Below are 14,008 nucleotides of genomic sequence, written 5' to 3' on the forward strand. Positions count from 1 at the left end.
AAATGTTGGTTCACCACCAATATTACCAGAAGAATACTTTCCACATGATGAACATTTTAGTTTTCATGTTTGAGCATTTTAAATTTCACTCATAATTTGAAAAATAAATTTATCTGGAATTTGAAAGAGAGAGGAGACAATGATGATCAAACACTTGTTTAGCAAAATTATTAACTTAACCCCAGGGGTTACTGTAGCATCATTACACCAGGGTGTTACAACTCTCCTCCTCTAAAAGAAATTCTCGTCCCGAGAATTAAGAGGTAGAAGGGAACAGGTCGGGGTATTCAGCACGGAGGTTATCCTCGCGTTCCCAAGTGGCTTTATCTTTAGAATGATTTGACCATTGCACTTTGAGGAACTTGGTAACCTTCTGGCGTGTTCGACGTTCAGCTTATTCAAGAATGCAGATCGGATGCTCCTTGTATGTGAGATCATCTTGCACTTCAATTAGTTCCAGATCCAATTCACGTTCCAGATCCTTGAAGCGTCGACGAAGTTGCGACACGTGGAAGACATCATGGACGTGAGAGAACTGAGGTGGCAACTCCAATTGATAAGCCACTAGTCCACGACGGGCGAGGATGCGGAAGGGGCCAATGTAGCGTGGAGCTAGCTTGCCCTTGACTCCGAACCAATGAGTGCCTCTCAAAGGAGTGACACGCACATAAGCTTGTTCACCATGTTGATAAGTTGAACCCCAGTGTTTCCGATCATAGTTGCTCTTCTGGCGGGACTGGGCCGCCTTGAGATTATCCCGGACAATGCGAACCTGCTCTTCAGCTTGTTGAATAATGTCTAGACCAATGAGCGTTTGTTCCCCAGTTTCTGACCAATTCAGAGGGGTTTGGCACTTACGTCCATAAAGCACTTCAAAGGGTGCCATCTTCAAGATGGCTTGATAGCTGTTGTTATAAGAGAACTCCGCATAAGGGAGAGATTCTTCCCACTTCTTACCGAAAGAAATAACACAAGCTCGAAGCATGTCTTCAAGAATTTGATTGACTCGCTCGACTTGGCCTTGGGATTGGGGATGATAAGCAGTGCTCCAGGTAATATGAGTTCCCATTGCCTCTTGGAAACTATCCCAGAACTTTGAAGTGAATATACTGCCATGGTCTGAATTGATCTCCTTCGGAATGTCGTGGAGTGACACAATTCGGGAGATATACAAGTTTGCTAATTGACTAGCAGTGATAGTCTCCTTGACTGGGACAAAGTGAGCGACCTTCGAGAATTGGTCGATGACAACAAAGATAGCATCATTACCCTTCTGAGACTTGGGAAGGCCAGTGAAAAAGTCCATATGAATCTTATCCCACATCCATTCAGGAATCGGAAGTGGTTGTAGAAGTCCAGCCGGTTTTTGATGTTCTACTTTGACGCGATGACAAACGTCACATTATTCAATATATCGAGCAATGTCTTGCTTCATCTTAGACCACCAATACTTCTGACGAATGTCCAAGTACATCTTGGTACTTCCCGGATGAATAGAGAGAGGGGTGTCATGCGCTTCTTTCATCACCTTCTCTGTCATAAGCTCGAGCCGGGGTACTACAATGCGATCTCTGAAGTACAAGGTTCCGTCTTCACCAAGTGAGAAATCTCTTGATTTCTCTAAGGCAAGATCCTTTTTCATTAGATCAACATGAGCATCATTGGCTTGAGCAGACTTAATTGCTTTTATAAGAGTTGGTTCCAAGACAAGGTTATTCAGAGAACCCTGTGGAACTAGTAGAAGGTTCAGCTTGCATAGCTCTTCATAAAGGCGGGGTTGAGCTTTGTAGACCATGTGATTATTGCAATAAGACTTACGGCTCAGGGCATCGGCCATTACATTAGCCTTACCAGGGGTATAGGATATACCACAGTTTTAGTCAGCAATAGCTTCCATCCATCGCTGCTGACGGAGGTTCAGATCTGGCTGAGTAAACAGGTACTTCAGACTCTGATGATCGGTGAAGATCTCGCAACGATTACCGAGAAGGTACTGCCGCCATAGCTTCAATGCATAGATAACCGCAGCAAGCTCAAGGTCATGAACTGGGTAGTTCTCTTCATGAGGACGCACTTGACGAGAGGCATAAGCAATCACTCTGCGTTGTTGCATTAGGACACAGCCTAATCCTTGACGTGAAGCGTCGCAATAGATGAAGAAGTCCTTGCGAGAATCAGGGAGAGGAAGCACTGGGGCAGATGTCATCTTGTCTTTGAGTGTGTGGAAACTTTCCTGACATTTCTCTGTCCAATCGAACTTAACGCCTTTGTGAAGCAGATTGGTCAGTGGCTTGGCGATCTTGGAGAAGTTCTTGACAAAGCAGCGACAATAGCTGGCTAGATCGAGAAAGCTTCTGACTTGCTTAACAGTCTTCGGAGGGGTCCAGTCAAGAATAGCCTGCACTCGCTCTGGGTTGACAGCAATACCATCTTTGGAGATGACATGCCCAAGGTAGGTTACTTCAGGAAGCCAGAATTCGCACTTGGAATACTTGGCATAAAGTTGATGTTCTCGAAGCTTCTCTAGAACAAGTCGAAGATGTTCAGCATGTTCTTATTTGTTCTTCGAATATACCAGGATATCATCCAGATAGACTATGACGAACTTGTCGAGCTAATCCATGAATATGTAGTCCATCAAACGGAAGAATGTGGCTGGAGCATTGGTCAAGCCAAAAGACATGACGGTGTACTCGTAAGAACCATAACGAGTGACGAATGCGGTCTTTGGAATATCCTCTTCGCGAACACAGATCTGGTGGTAACCCAACTTCAAGTCGAGTTTAGAGAATATCGATGAACCAGCCAGTTGATCGTACAGATCATTGATCCGAGGAAGGGGATATTTGTTCTGAATTGTAGCTTGGTTGATAGGACGATAGTCTTTGTCCAAACGATTCGTTCCATCCTTCTTCTTCACAAAGAGGGAAGCTGCTCCCCAAGCTGAGGAACTTGGACGAATGAATCCATTGCGAAGAGATTTACCGATTTCCTCCTTAAGTTCAAGGAGCTCGTGAGGTGGCATCTTGTAGGGTCGCTTGGCGATAGGAATGGTGTCTGGTTTCAAATCGATGACGAACTCGATAGCTCGGGCAGGGGGTATTCCTGGAAGTTCTTCTGGAAAGACATCTAGGAACTCGCAAACAACTGGAATCTTTTCAATTCCCTCAAGAGGTGCTGCATTCAACGGATTCAAAGCATAAATTCATGCTTCGGCATTTTGAACAATCTGAGCATGGTAGCTTACTATCTCATCGGAAGGATGTAGGAGATGAACGACTTTGGTGGCACAAACGATAGAGGCAGTATGTGCTTTCAACCATTCCATTCCCAGAATGAGGTCAATGTTGGAAGGCTCCAGAATAATGGGAGAAACATGAAATTCCAACCCTTCAATTTTAACGGGGACGTCGCGACCAATCATGGTAGTTTGACACTGACCCGCAGGGGTGCGTACCACAATCGGAGTGTTCATGGGCTCGCATCGAATGTCGTGTGCATATGAAAAATTTTCTGACATGAATGAATGCGATGCTCCTGAATCAAATAAAACAGATGCTGGTACTGAATTAACAAGGAGAGTACCCATCACAGTGGCGGGCTGGTCTCGAGCTTTATTCAGATCAACATGATTAGCCTGACCATGACCATAAGGTCTGGCATTGTTGTTATGGGACTGATTGTTACGGACAGTTGAAGGAAGAGCCAGTTGGTTCCTTTTCTGATTGCACTCTTTGGCAAGGTGACCTGGACGGTCACATCTGAAGCACAGACCATCATTGGGATTGGTAGCAGGAGCTTGGGGTGGTACAGCTCGAAGAGACTGCCTCTGCGGTGGAGGAGGCAGATGAAGTGCAACATAGGACTGTCTTGGTGCTGGTGCAGTTGGGCGGTACATGTTGTGGGGGATCCATATCCGACGCTTCTGCGCTGACGGGCCCGAAAATGAGCCAGTGTCACGGCTGCGCCTAAGGGATCCCTGGTGTTCCTGAAGACCAGTCTCAACCTGAATAGCCTTGTTCACCAAGGTGGCAAAGTCGGCAAAGTCGTGAATGAGCAGTGCTAGCTTGATATCAGGGTGAAGTCCATCACAAAACTTCTCTTGCTTACGAGCATCAGTTGAAATGTCTTCTTCAACATAACGTACCAAGTCCAGAAATTCCCGCTGATAAGCATCTACAGTCTTGTTGCCTTGGGTGAGGTCGCGAAAATCTCGCTTCTGCCTGTCCATGATTCCCTGAGGAATGAAGCGTCCACGGAAGGCAGCTTGGAAATCCGGCCAAGTGATGACCGTTCCAGTAGGCAGGGTACGCCTGTAGCTGTCCCACCATTGAGCAGCGGGACCCTTTCAGAAAGAAAGATGCAAAGGTGACATAGCTAGCGGGGGCCACACTAGCAGACTCCATTTCATATGTGATGTCGCGGAGCCAGTCATCAGCATCAAGGGGTTGAGTTGAGCTGCGGTAAATAGTTAGTTGAGACGCATGAAGTCCTGCAGAGTTACTGGGGTTGGTTGTTGATTCATGTTCGGGCGGGGAAACTGAGCCATCATTCCTTCCATGAACTGGCGGTTCAGCTCAAATTGTTGCATCATTCCAGCAAAGAATTTGGACGGTGGTGGAGCGTTGCCACCACGGCCACGACCAGCGGGCCTAACCATCCTGCTAACATGTAACAGGGGGTAGTTCAGCATTGAGCATTTGCAAAGACAAGGATCATTCATGATGAAACATGCATAATCCAGGCGAAATATCAAGGGGTTCCCATTATAACCCAACCGCGTAAGGAACGCAAAATCCAGGAACATAACACCGATATGACGGAAAACTAGGGCGGCAAGAGTGGAACAAAACACTAGGCGAGAGGCCGAGCCTTCCACCCTTTACCAAGTATATAGATGCATTAAGATAGCATAGCAATATAATGATATCCCAACAAGTAAATAAATGTTCCAACAAGGAACGACCCCAATCTTCACCTACAACTAGCAACGCTATAAGAGGGGCTGAGCGAAGCGGTAACATAGCCAATCAACGGTTTGCTAGGACAAGGTGGGTTAGAGGTTTGACATGGCAATTGGGAGGCTGACAAGCAAATGGTAGGCATCGTAGCATTGGCAAAGCAAGAGCGAGCAAACTAGCATAGCAAAGATAGTAGTGATTTCGAGGGTATGATCATCTTGCCTGCATAGTTGTCAGAGTTGACTGGATCCTCACAAGCAAACTCAACGGGCTCCTCGGTAGCGAACTCGTCTCCCGGCTCTACCCAAACAAGACAAACAAGCAACAAGGATACAATCAACCACGTGCAAGACCAAGCAATATGATGAAATGAAGATATGCTATGCGGGATGCGATGCGGGATGCAAAATGCAAGATATAATAGGAAATGCATGAACCTGGCCTCAACTTGGAATTCCAAGGGTGCCACTGGATCGAGGGGATGAAATCGCTTGAAAACGATATAAAGATCATTGGAATCGGAGTTACGGTTTGGAAATGGCAAGCGTTTTAAGATATGACACCGGTCTGCGATTTACAGCAAGTAGGCATCTAAATGCAACGAGATGAACATGCTACAGCCACCAAACATGACAACAAAATACATGGCAGGGATGCACACAAGATGCTTAACAAAAGACTAGCACTGAGCCACGGCCAATTCATCCATTATGAGGTTCAAACAAGCATGGCAAAAACGCAAATGCAAAACAGATTCCAGACTTAGTGAAATTAACACTAGTCTGAAATTTCAGATCACGAAGCCCTCTTTGGAGTAGCAAAACAACACAATAAATGACCTGAAAATGACAAGTAAGAACATTTCATGGAGCTACTCAATAAGCTTAACAAAAGACCCAAAGTGACCTGGGGCCAAAAGGGTTCACAAAATATATTAACGGGCACACGAACATAGCTAAAACACAATCAGTTTTTAGACTTAGTGAAAACTGAGACATGCTGAAATATAACTCACGAAGGCATGTAAACGAGCTCAATGCACTCACCACGGTGCAAGTCATGGCAAGGCAAGCATACATCTATTAATAAGGCACAAAATACAAGCTAGACATGGCAAGAACAATGGCATAGCATGCACGGATCAACTACAACAACGCCGGCAAAATCGCAAACGAGTTGACGATCTGCCCAGATTCACCACGAAGCAAAAGTAGAGCTCGATTGACTCAAGCTATGGTGCTCCAAAATTTCAAACAAAGACATGGATGGATAGAGCATAACATGATTAACAACACTCCTTTACTGATCATCCTCAAAAGAGGCACGGATCACTAGGAAACAAGCTGAATATATGGCATCATGAACTAAAATATCCCAGACTTAGTGAAAACAACTAAGTCCCAGAAAACAGATTTACCGGGTGCCTCACTTTGCAAGCTTGCACAAGTCACCACACACATCCTAAAAATGCATGGGTTGCACCTATGGAAAGAAGACAAAATCCTTAACAAAACATATGAGGACTCACAGGCATAGCATGCACACAATAATCATGGCAAAAATGACAAAAGTCTAAGATGAACTAGCAGATCTGACAATTAACTCACGAAGCCTCTTTCTAACAGCATTTTGGGCATCAAGATGAACTCAAATGCAAATGATGCAATGGAATGAAATGATGTACTCGTCGAGGCGAACATTTTTATATATAATATGCCCAAATCGGAGCTACGGATGCAAAGTTACGGGGCCTCGAACATAGCAACTTGGACTAAAAATCCTGGGACTTAGAAGAAAATATCACCCTAGGGTTTACTGTTCATCGCGATCCGGATCTGGATCCGAGGGGACACTGTAGCGGTGCGGCCTTCGAGGATCGCCGGACGGGGAGACGAGTCCGGGGCCGGCCGACCTTGGTGGCGAGGAGGAGGGGCGCGACCGGGGACGGGCGGCGGCGGCCCGGCACCGGAGCCGAGGCGATGAGGTGGCGGCAGCTGACGGCCCGCGGCGGCGCGCCGGAGTGGCGGCGACGGCCGGAGGCAGGAGGCGGCGCGGGGTGCACGGCGGGGTTCGGTGGCGCCGGCCACCGGCGCCGGAGAGGGCGGCGACGGACGAGGCAGGAGGCGGCGGGCGGATCGGACGAGGGAGCCGGGCGGCACCGGTTTTGGCCCGTCGGGGCGAGGGGCGGGCCTCCCGCGGACCGGCGGGCTTCGGCGGCGCGGCGAAGTGGTCCGTGCCACGTGGCGGCTGGCGAGTGGGCGGGCTGCGGCGACGGACGCTGTCCGGCCGGGGCGGACACGTCCGTCGGTGCGGTTTTTTTTTAGAATTAGGGTTTTGAGGGGGAAGACGAGATCCGAAAATGGAGGGGGTATATATAGGCATAAGTGGAGCTAGGAGAGTTCAAATGAGGTGCGGTTTTCGGCCACGCGATCGTGATCGAACGCTCTAGGACATGGAGCAGAGTTTGGTGGGTTTTGGGCCAAATTGGAGGGGTGTTGGGCTGCAACACACACGAGGCCTTTTCGGTCCCTCGGTTAACCGTTGGAGTATCAAACGAAGTCCAAATGGTACGAAACTTGACAGGCGGTCTACAGGTAGTAAACCAAGGCCGCATGACAAGTCTCGGTCCAATCCGGAAATGTTTAATCCCCACACACGAAAGAAAGGTAGAAATGACCACCGGAGGAGAACGAAGCGCCGGAATGCAAAACGGACAACGGGGAAAATAGTCGAATGCATGAGACGAACACGTATGCAAATGCAATGCACATGATGACATGAAATGAGATGCATGAAAACAAAAACAACACACGGAGACAAAGACCCGAACCCGAGAAATAAATATAACTTAACGCCGGAAACGGCAAGAGTTGGAGTACAAATAGGGGAAGTTAATCTGGGGCGTTACAACACTCCACCACTACGAAAAGATCTTGTCCCGAGATCTAGGACTGAAAGAACTCCGGGTACTCAGAACGGAGGTGATCCTCGCGTTCCCAGGTAGCTTCACGGTCGGAATTGTGAGACCACTTGACTTTGAGAAATTTGATTGACTTGTTGCGAGTCTTGCGTTCAGTCTCTTCAAGAATAGCAACTGGGTGCTCACGATAAGAGAGATCTTCTTGGAGCTCAATGTCCTCGAAGTTGACGGTGCGGTCAGGCGTCTTGAAGCACTTTCGAAGCTGAGAGACATGGAACACATCATGAACATTTGCAAAGTTTGAAGGAAGCTTGAGTTGATAGGCGAGGTCGCCTCTCTTGCTGACAATCTTGAAAGGTCCCACGTATCTAGGGGCAAGCTTCCCTTTGATACCGAAGCGACGAGTACCTTACATAGGAGAGACACGGAGGTAAACATGATCTCCGATCTCGAAAGCCAAATCACGGTGCTTACTATCATAGTAGCTCTTCTGGCGGGATTGGGCTGCTTTGAGGTTATCACGAATGACTTTGCACATTTCTTCTGCTTCTGTGATTAAGTCATTACCCAGCAGCTGACGTTCACCGGTTTCAGACCAGTTGAGAGGGGTACGGCACTTCCTGCCATACAGAATTTCAAAAGGGGCCTTGCCCGAACTTGCTTGAAAACTGTTGTTATAGGAGAATTCAGCATAAGGAAGACAATCCTCCCACTTCATGCCGAAGGAGATCTCACAAGCCCTGAGCATATCTTCAAGAATCTGGTTGACACGCTCGACTTGACCGCTTGTTTAAGGATGGAAAGCAGTGTTGAAGCGGATGTTGGTGCCCATGGCCTTCTGAAAAGAATCCCAAAACTTCGAGGTAAAGATGCTGCCACGGTCTGAAGAGATCACTTGAGGAATACCGTGCAGAGAGACAATTCGAGAGGTATAGAGTTCCGCCAATTGAGCTGCAGTGATCGACTCTTTGATAGGCAGAAAGTGAGCCACTTTGGTGAGCTTGTCGATGACGACGAATATAGCATCATTGCCACGCTTGGACTTTGGAAACCCAGTCACGAAGTCCATTTCAATGTGGTCAAACTTCCATTCTGGAATGGCAAGAGGTTGGAGGAGACCAGCTGGCCTTTGGTGTTCTGCCTTCACTCTTCTGCAGACATCACATTCGTTCACGAATTGAGCGATCTCGCGCTTCATTCGAGTCCACCAATAAGCTTGCTTGAGGTCCTGATACATCTTCGTGCTCCCAGGGTGGATGGAGAGAATAGAATTGTGAGCCTCGTTCATGATCACTTTACGAAGTTCACCTTTGGGCACAACAATACGATCCTCAAAGAAGAGAGTGTTCTTGTCATCAAGGCGGTAGCACTTGTACTTGGACTGACTCTTGGCAATTCCAATCTTCACCTTTTTCACCATAGAATCAAGAAGCTGGGCTTGGCGAATCTGGTCTTCTAAAGTAGGAGAGACTTGAAGGTTTGCGAGGAAACCTTGAGGAACAACTTGCAGATTAAGTTTGCGGAAAGCTTCACAAAGCTCGGGTTGATAAGGCTTGAGAATCAGACTGTTGCAGTAGGCCTTTCTGCTCAAAGCGTCAGCAATCACATTGGCCTTGCCTGGAGTATACTCAATACTCGGATTATACTCTTGAATCATTTCGACCCATCGAGTTTTCCTTAGGTTGAGATTAGGATGAGTGAAGATGTACTTGAGACTCTTGTGATCAGTGAAAATGTCCACTTTTCTTCCCAATAGAAGATGTCTCCAAGTCAAAAGAGCATGCACAACTGCCGCCAACTCGAGATCGTGAGTGGGGTAGTTCTTCTCATTAGGCTTCAACTGGCGAGATGTATAAGCAACAATTTTCTTCTCTTGCATCAAAACTGCGCCAAGACCTTGGAGAGAGGCATCACAAAAGACCTCGTACGGCTTGGATTCATCAGGCGGAGTCAGAACTGGAGCAGTGATCAATTTCTCTTTCAAAGTGTTGAAAGCAATATCACACTCCGGAGACCAAACGTACTTGACATGCTTCTGAAGAAGATTTGAGAGAGGCCTCGCAATCTTAGAAAAGTTCTCAACGAATCTTCGGCAATAGCTTGCGAGACCGAGAAAACTGCGGAGTTGCTTCACGTTCTGAGGAGGTTCCCAATTCACAATTGCGGAAACCTTCTCGGGATTCATGGAAATGCCCTTGGCAGAGATGATATGACCAAGATAAAGAACCTCATCGAGCCAAAATTCACACTTGGAGAACTTGGCATAGAACTGATGTTCTCTGAGCTTATCAAGCACCAAACGCAAGTGCTTGGCATGATCTTCCTTGTTCTTCGAGAAAACCAGAATGTCATCGAGATAGACCAAAACGAAGTCATTGGTGTATGTATTGAAGATGAAGTTCATCATGCGAGAGAACGTCGGAGGAGCGTTGGCGAGGCCAAAAGACATGACAGTGTATTCATATGAACCAAAGCTTGTTCTGAATGCTGTCTTGGGAATATCTTCTTCACGAATGCGAATCTGGTGATAACCCATACGGAGATCAAGCTTGGAGAATACTTGGGCACCTTTGAGTTGTTCGAACAGCTCATTGATGTTGGGAAGTGGGTATTTGTTCTTGATGGTCTTCTTGTTCACTGGACGGTAATCAACACAAAGTCGGTCTGTTCCATCCTTCTTCTTCACAAAAAGAACACCACAACCCCACGGAGAAGTACTAGGCCGGATGAGACCCAATCTTTCTTGCTCATCGAGTTGCTTCTTCAGCTCCTTCAATTCTTCAGGTCCGAGCTTGTAAGGACGTTTGCACACAGGTTCCGTGCCAGGCTCAAGTTCAATAACGAATTCCACTGGCCGGTGCGGAGGCATTCCTGGGAGCTCTTCTGGAAAGACGTCTTGATATTCGCACACGACTAGAATTTGAGAGATGGCATCCAATTCACCCTTCGCATTGAGAGAAAACAGACGGATGGTATTATCCCGAGCGGCAAAGACAATTACATCCTCAGACGAATGAGTCAATTGAGTCTGTCTGGCTGCACAATCAAGCTGAGCCTTGTGCTTAGAAAGCCAATCCATCCCGAGAATAAGATCAATATCCGAGTTGCCAAGAATCATTGGAGAAGCCAGAAACTTGAAATCACCCATCATGATAGAAACATCCGGAACTATTGAAGTAGCCCTCATAGACTTAGCCGGAGAAACCACTCCCATAGATTTACCCAACATTTCTGAAACGAAGTCATGCTTGGAAACAAATGATCTTGACATGAAACAATGCGATGCACCAGAGTCAAAAAGAACTTTTGCTGGAAAAGAGTTAACTGGAAAGTTACCCATGATCACATCTGACGAGTCCTCTGCCGAGCTGCATTCATCAAATTGACCTTGGCATGCTTGGGGTTATGCTTGACCACAGCTGTACTTGCCGATCTGACAGGAGGAGGAGGAGGAAGACGCCTCTGGTTGAAACACTTGTTGGCATAGTGACCCTTCTGTTGGCACTTGTTGCACGTGACCTCTGAAAGCGGACGGTGATACGGAGCACTCGATCTTGGAGCTTGAGACGAAGCCTTGTTCTGAAAGCCTGGGTTGGGTGGGTGGGAAGAACCACTGCCAACTTTGCCCTTCTGCTGATACGGCTGACGGAACGGAGGAGGAGGAAGCCAAAACTTCTGCTGCTTGGCCACTTGAGTAGAGGAAGAAGGAGTAACATCTCTGACTCGCTTCCTGCAAGCATCACACCTCAACTGAGCAGCCTCTTGCTTTAGTGCCATGTTGTAGAACTCATCGTATCTCAAGGGCTCGAAGAGGACAAGAGCGAGCTGAGTATCTTCTCTGAGACCACCCCTGAACTGATATATCATGCTCTTCTCATCAGGCACGTCCTGCTTGGCAAAGCGGGCAAGCTTCTGGAACAATTTGTTGTAGTCATAGACAGACAAAGAACCTTGCTTCAGATTGCGGAATTCCTCACGCTTGCTTTCAACCACGCTCTGCGGAATGTGATGAGCTCGGAAATCTCGACGGAAATCATCCCAAGTGATAACACGTCCATCTCTGGAATCCATGTATTGCTGGAACCATTCTGCTGCCTGATCTTTGAGTTGGAAGGAAGCGAACTTGACAAAGTCCTCAGGCCTGACGTTACTGCACTCGAAATGCTTACACAGATCCACAAGCCAATCGTCAGCATCGGTTGCCTCAACACAATTACTGAAAGTCTTTGGCCCGTTAGCAAGGAACTGGTTGAGTGTAGCAAAGTGACTCTGATTGCTGCCTTGATTCCCTTGACTGCCTTGATTGCGCTCTTGGAGAATTTGCATGATCAGCTGAGTGTTTGCATTGGTTGCGGCCATCACAGCTTGCCATGATTCTGGAGGAGGTGGAGGTGGAGGCGGTGGCGGATCTTGATTCTGGTTCTGACTGGTGCTCTTAGCGGGATCCATCCTGAAGAGGTTGACCACCGTTAGCACATAGATAGATAACTATTTAAGCTGAATCCAACGGAATGAAAATTGCAACATATAGTCTTCACATCCGAACAAAATGAACGAATGCATTCCTCTTCAAATGGTCACATATCCATAAATTGAGAAGCCACGTAGAATTAAGGTAGAAAAATAAATCAACAAGGTACGGATCAAGAATGAATAATCGGTAAGAAATCCCAATCTCAAACCAATATCCGTGGAAGAAGAACTAGAGCTACAAGAATTCCCACCTATGAAACTCCCGAACCTTTCCGGTTATGCAATCAGGTGTTGGGGATACAGGGGAAGCATAATATCTCACCCAAACTAGCAAATCCTACATCCAGCTGTATCCATCCTTCAACACATAACCAAGAAAACTTCGGAAACCATCTACCTCAACCTTCGAAAAGCATCCGTTATACAAGTTATGGCGATACTCCCGAACTCCCGCCCCAGTACTGGGTGGCGTCGAGGTTATCTCACCAACGAACTGCATAAAAGAGATTTTCGATGTCGGCGAACATATCTCAAGTATTCCAGAATTGCAACGATAAAATTATGATGACAACACCTCAGAGCTCAACTCCCCGGGACACTTCCACTGAACCCCTGACAGGAGGCACCAAGACAGTATTCTCATCATAAGCCATCGGAACAAATCCAAGATACTCGCGTGATCCTAAAAAAATTTTTAGTGAAATTTGAGAAGAGAAGAGTCAAAACTCTACGTCAGGATGCCTTACCAGAGCGATGAGGAGACTGGGAAGTAAAAGAATTCCTAAGCTCTCCGATATATAATTCCTAAATGACTCAAAACATTTTTCTAGACACAACTCGGCTGCTAAAAATGATCAAGCAATGGGGCTCCTAAGGTCGGGGAAGGCTCTAATTACCAACTTGTAACGCCCTCGATGCGGCTATAGCTCCCACGTGTCGAGGCACGACTTAGAGACATAACCGCATTGAAAGCAATGTCGCAAGTCAGGCAATCATTACAACATCCCATGTAATATGTAATAAAAGGGGGAGATAACATAGTTGGCTTACACTCGCCACGTCACATCAGAGTGCATAAAATAACATCCATCAAACAATCACTCATGGCCCGACTACGGCGCCAAAATAGAAAAGAACCCAACATGCGACAAGGCCCTGAATCGAACCCCAACTAGGCACCACTACTGATCATCGGGAAAGGAAACATAATAACGCTGAGAGTCCTCGTCGAACTCCCACTTGAGCTCGTACTCGTCACCTGGAGCGAAATCACCTGGACCTGCATCTGGAATTATAGTATCTGTGAGCCACAGGGACTCAGCAATCTCGCACCCTCGCGATCAAGACTATTTAAGCTTATAGGAATGGATAAGGCAAATATATGTGGAGCTGCAGCAAGCGACTAGCATATATGGTGGCTAACTTATACGCAAAAGAGAGCGAGAAGAGGAGGCAAAGCGCGAGCGAGGATCTAGAAGGACAACCTGCGCAAGCATAACTCCAACACCGTGTCCACTTCCCGGACTCCGCTGAGAAGAGGCCATCACGGCAACGCACACGGTTGATTCATTTTAATCAATTAAGGTTTAAGTTATCTACAACCGGACATTAACAAATTCCCATTTGCCCATAACCGCGGGCACGGCTTTTGAAA

Source organism: Triticum urartu, chromosome 3A (genome assembly GCF_056163025.1).
Source record: "Triticum urartu cultivar PI428250 chromosome 3A, HENAU_Tu73, whole genome shotgun sequence".
Lineage (NCBI taxonomy): Eukaryota > Viridiplantae > Streptophyta > Magnoliopsida > Poales > Poaceae > Triticum > Triticum urartu.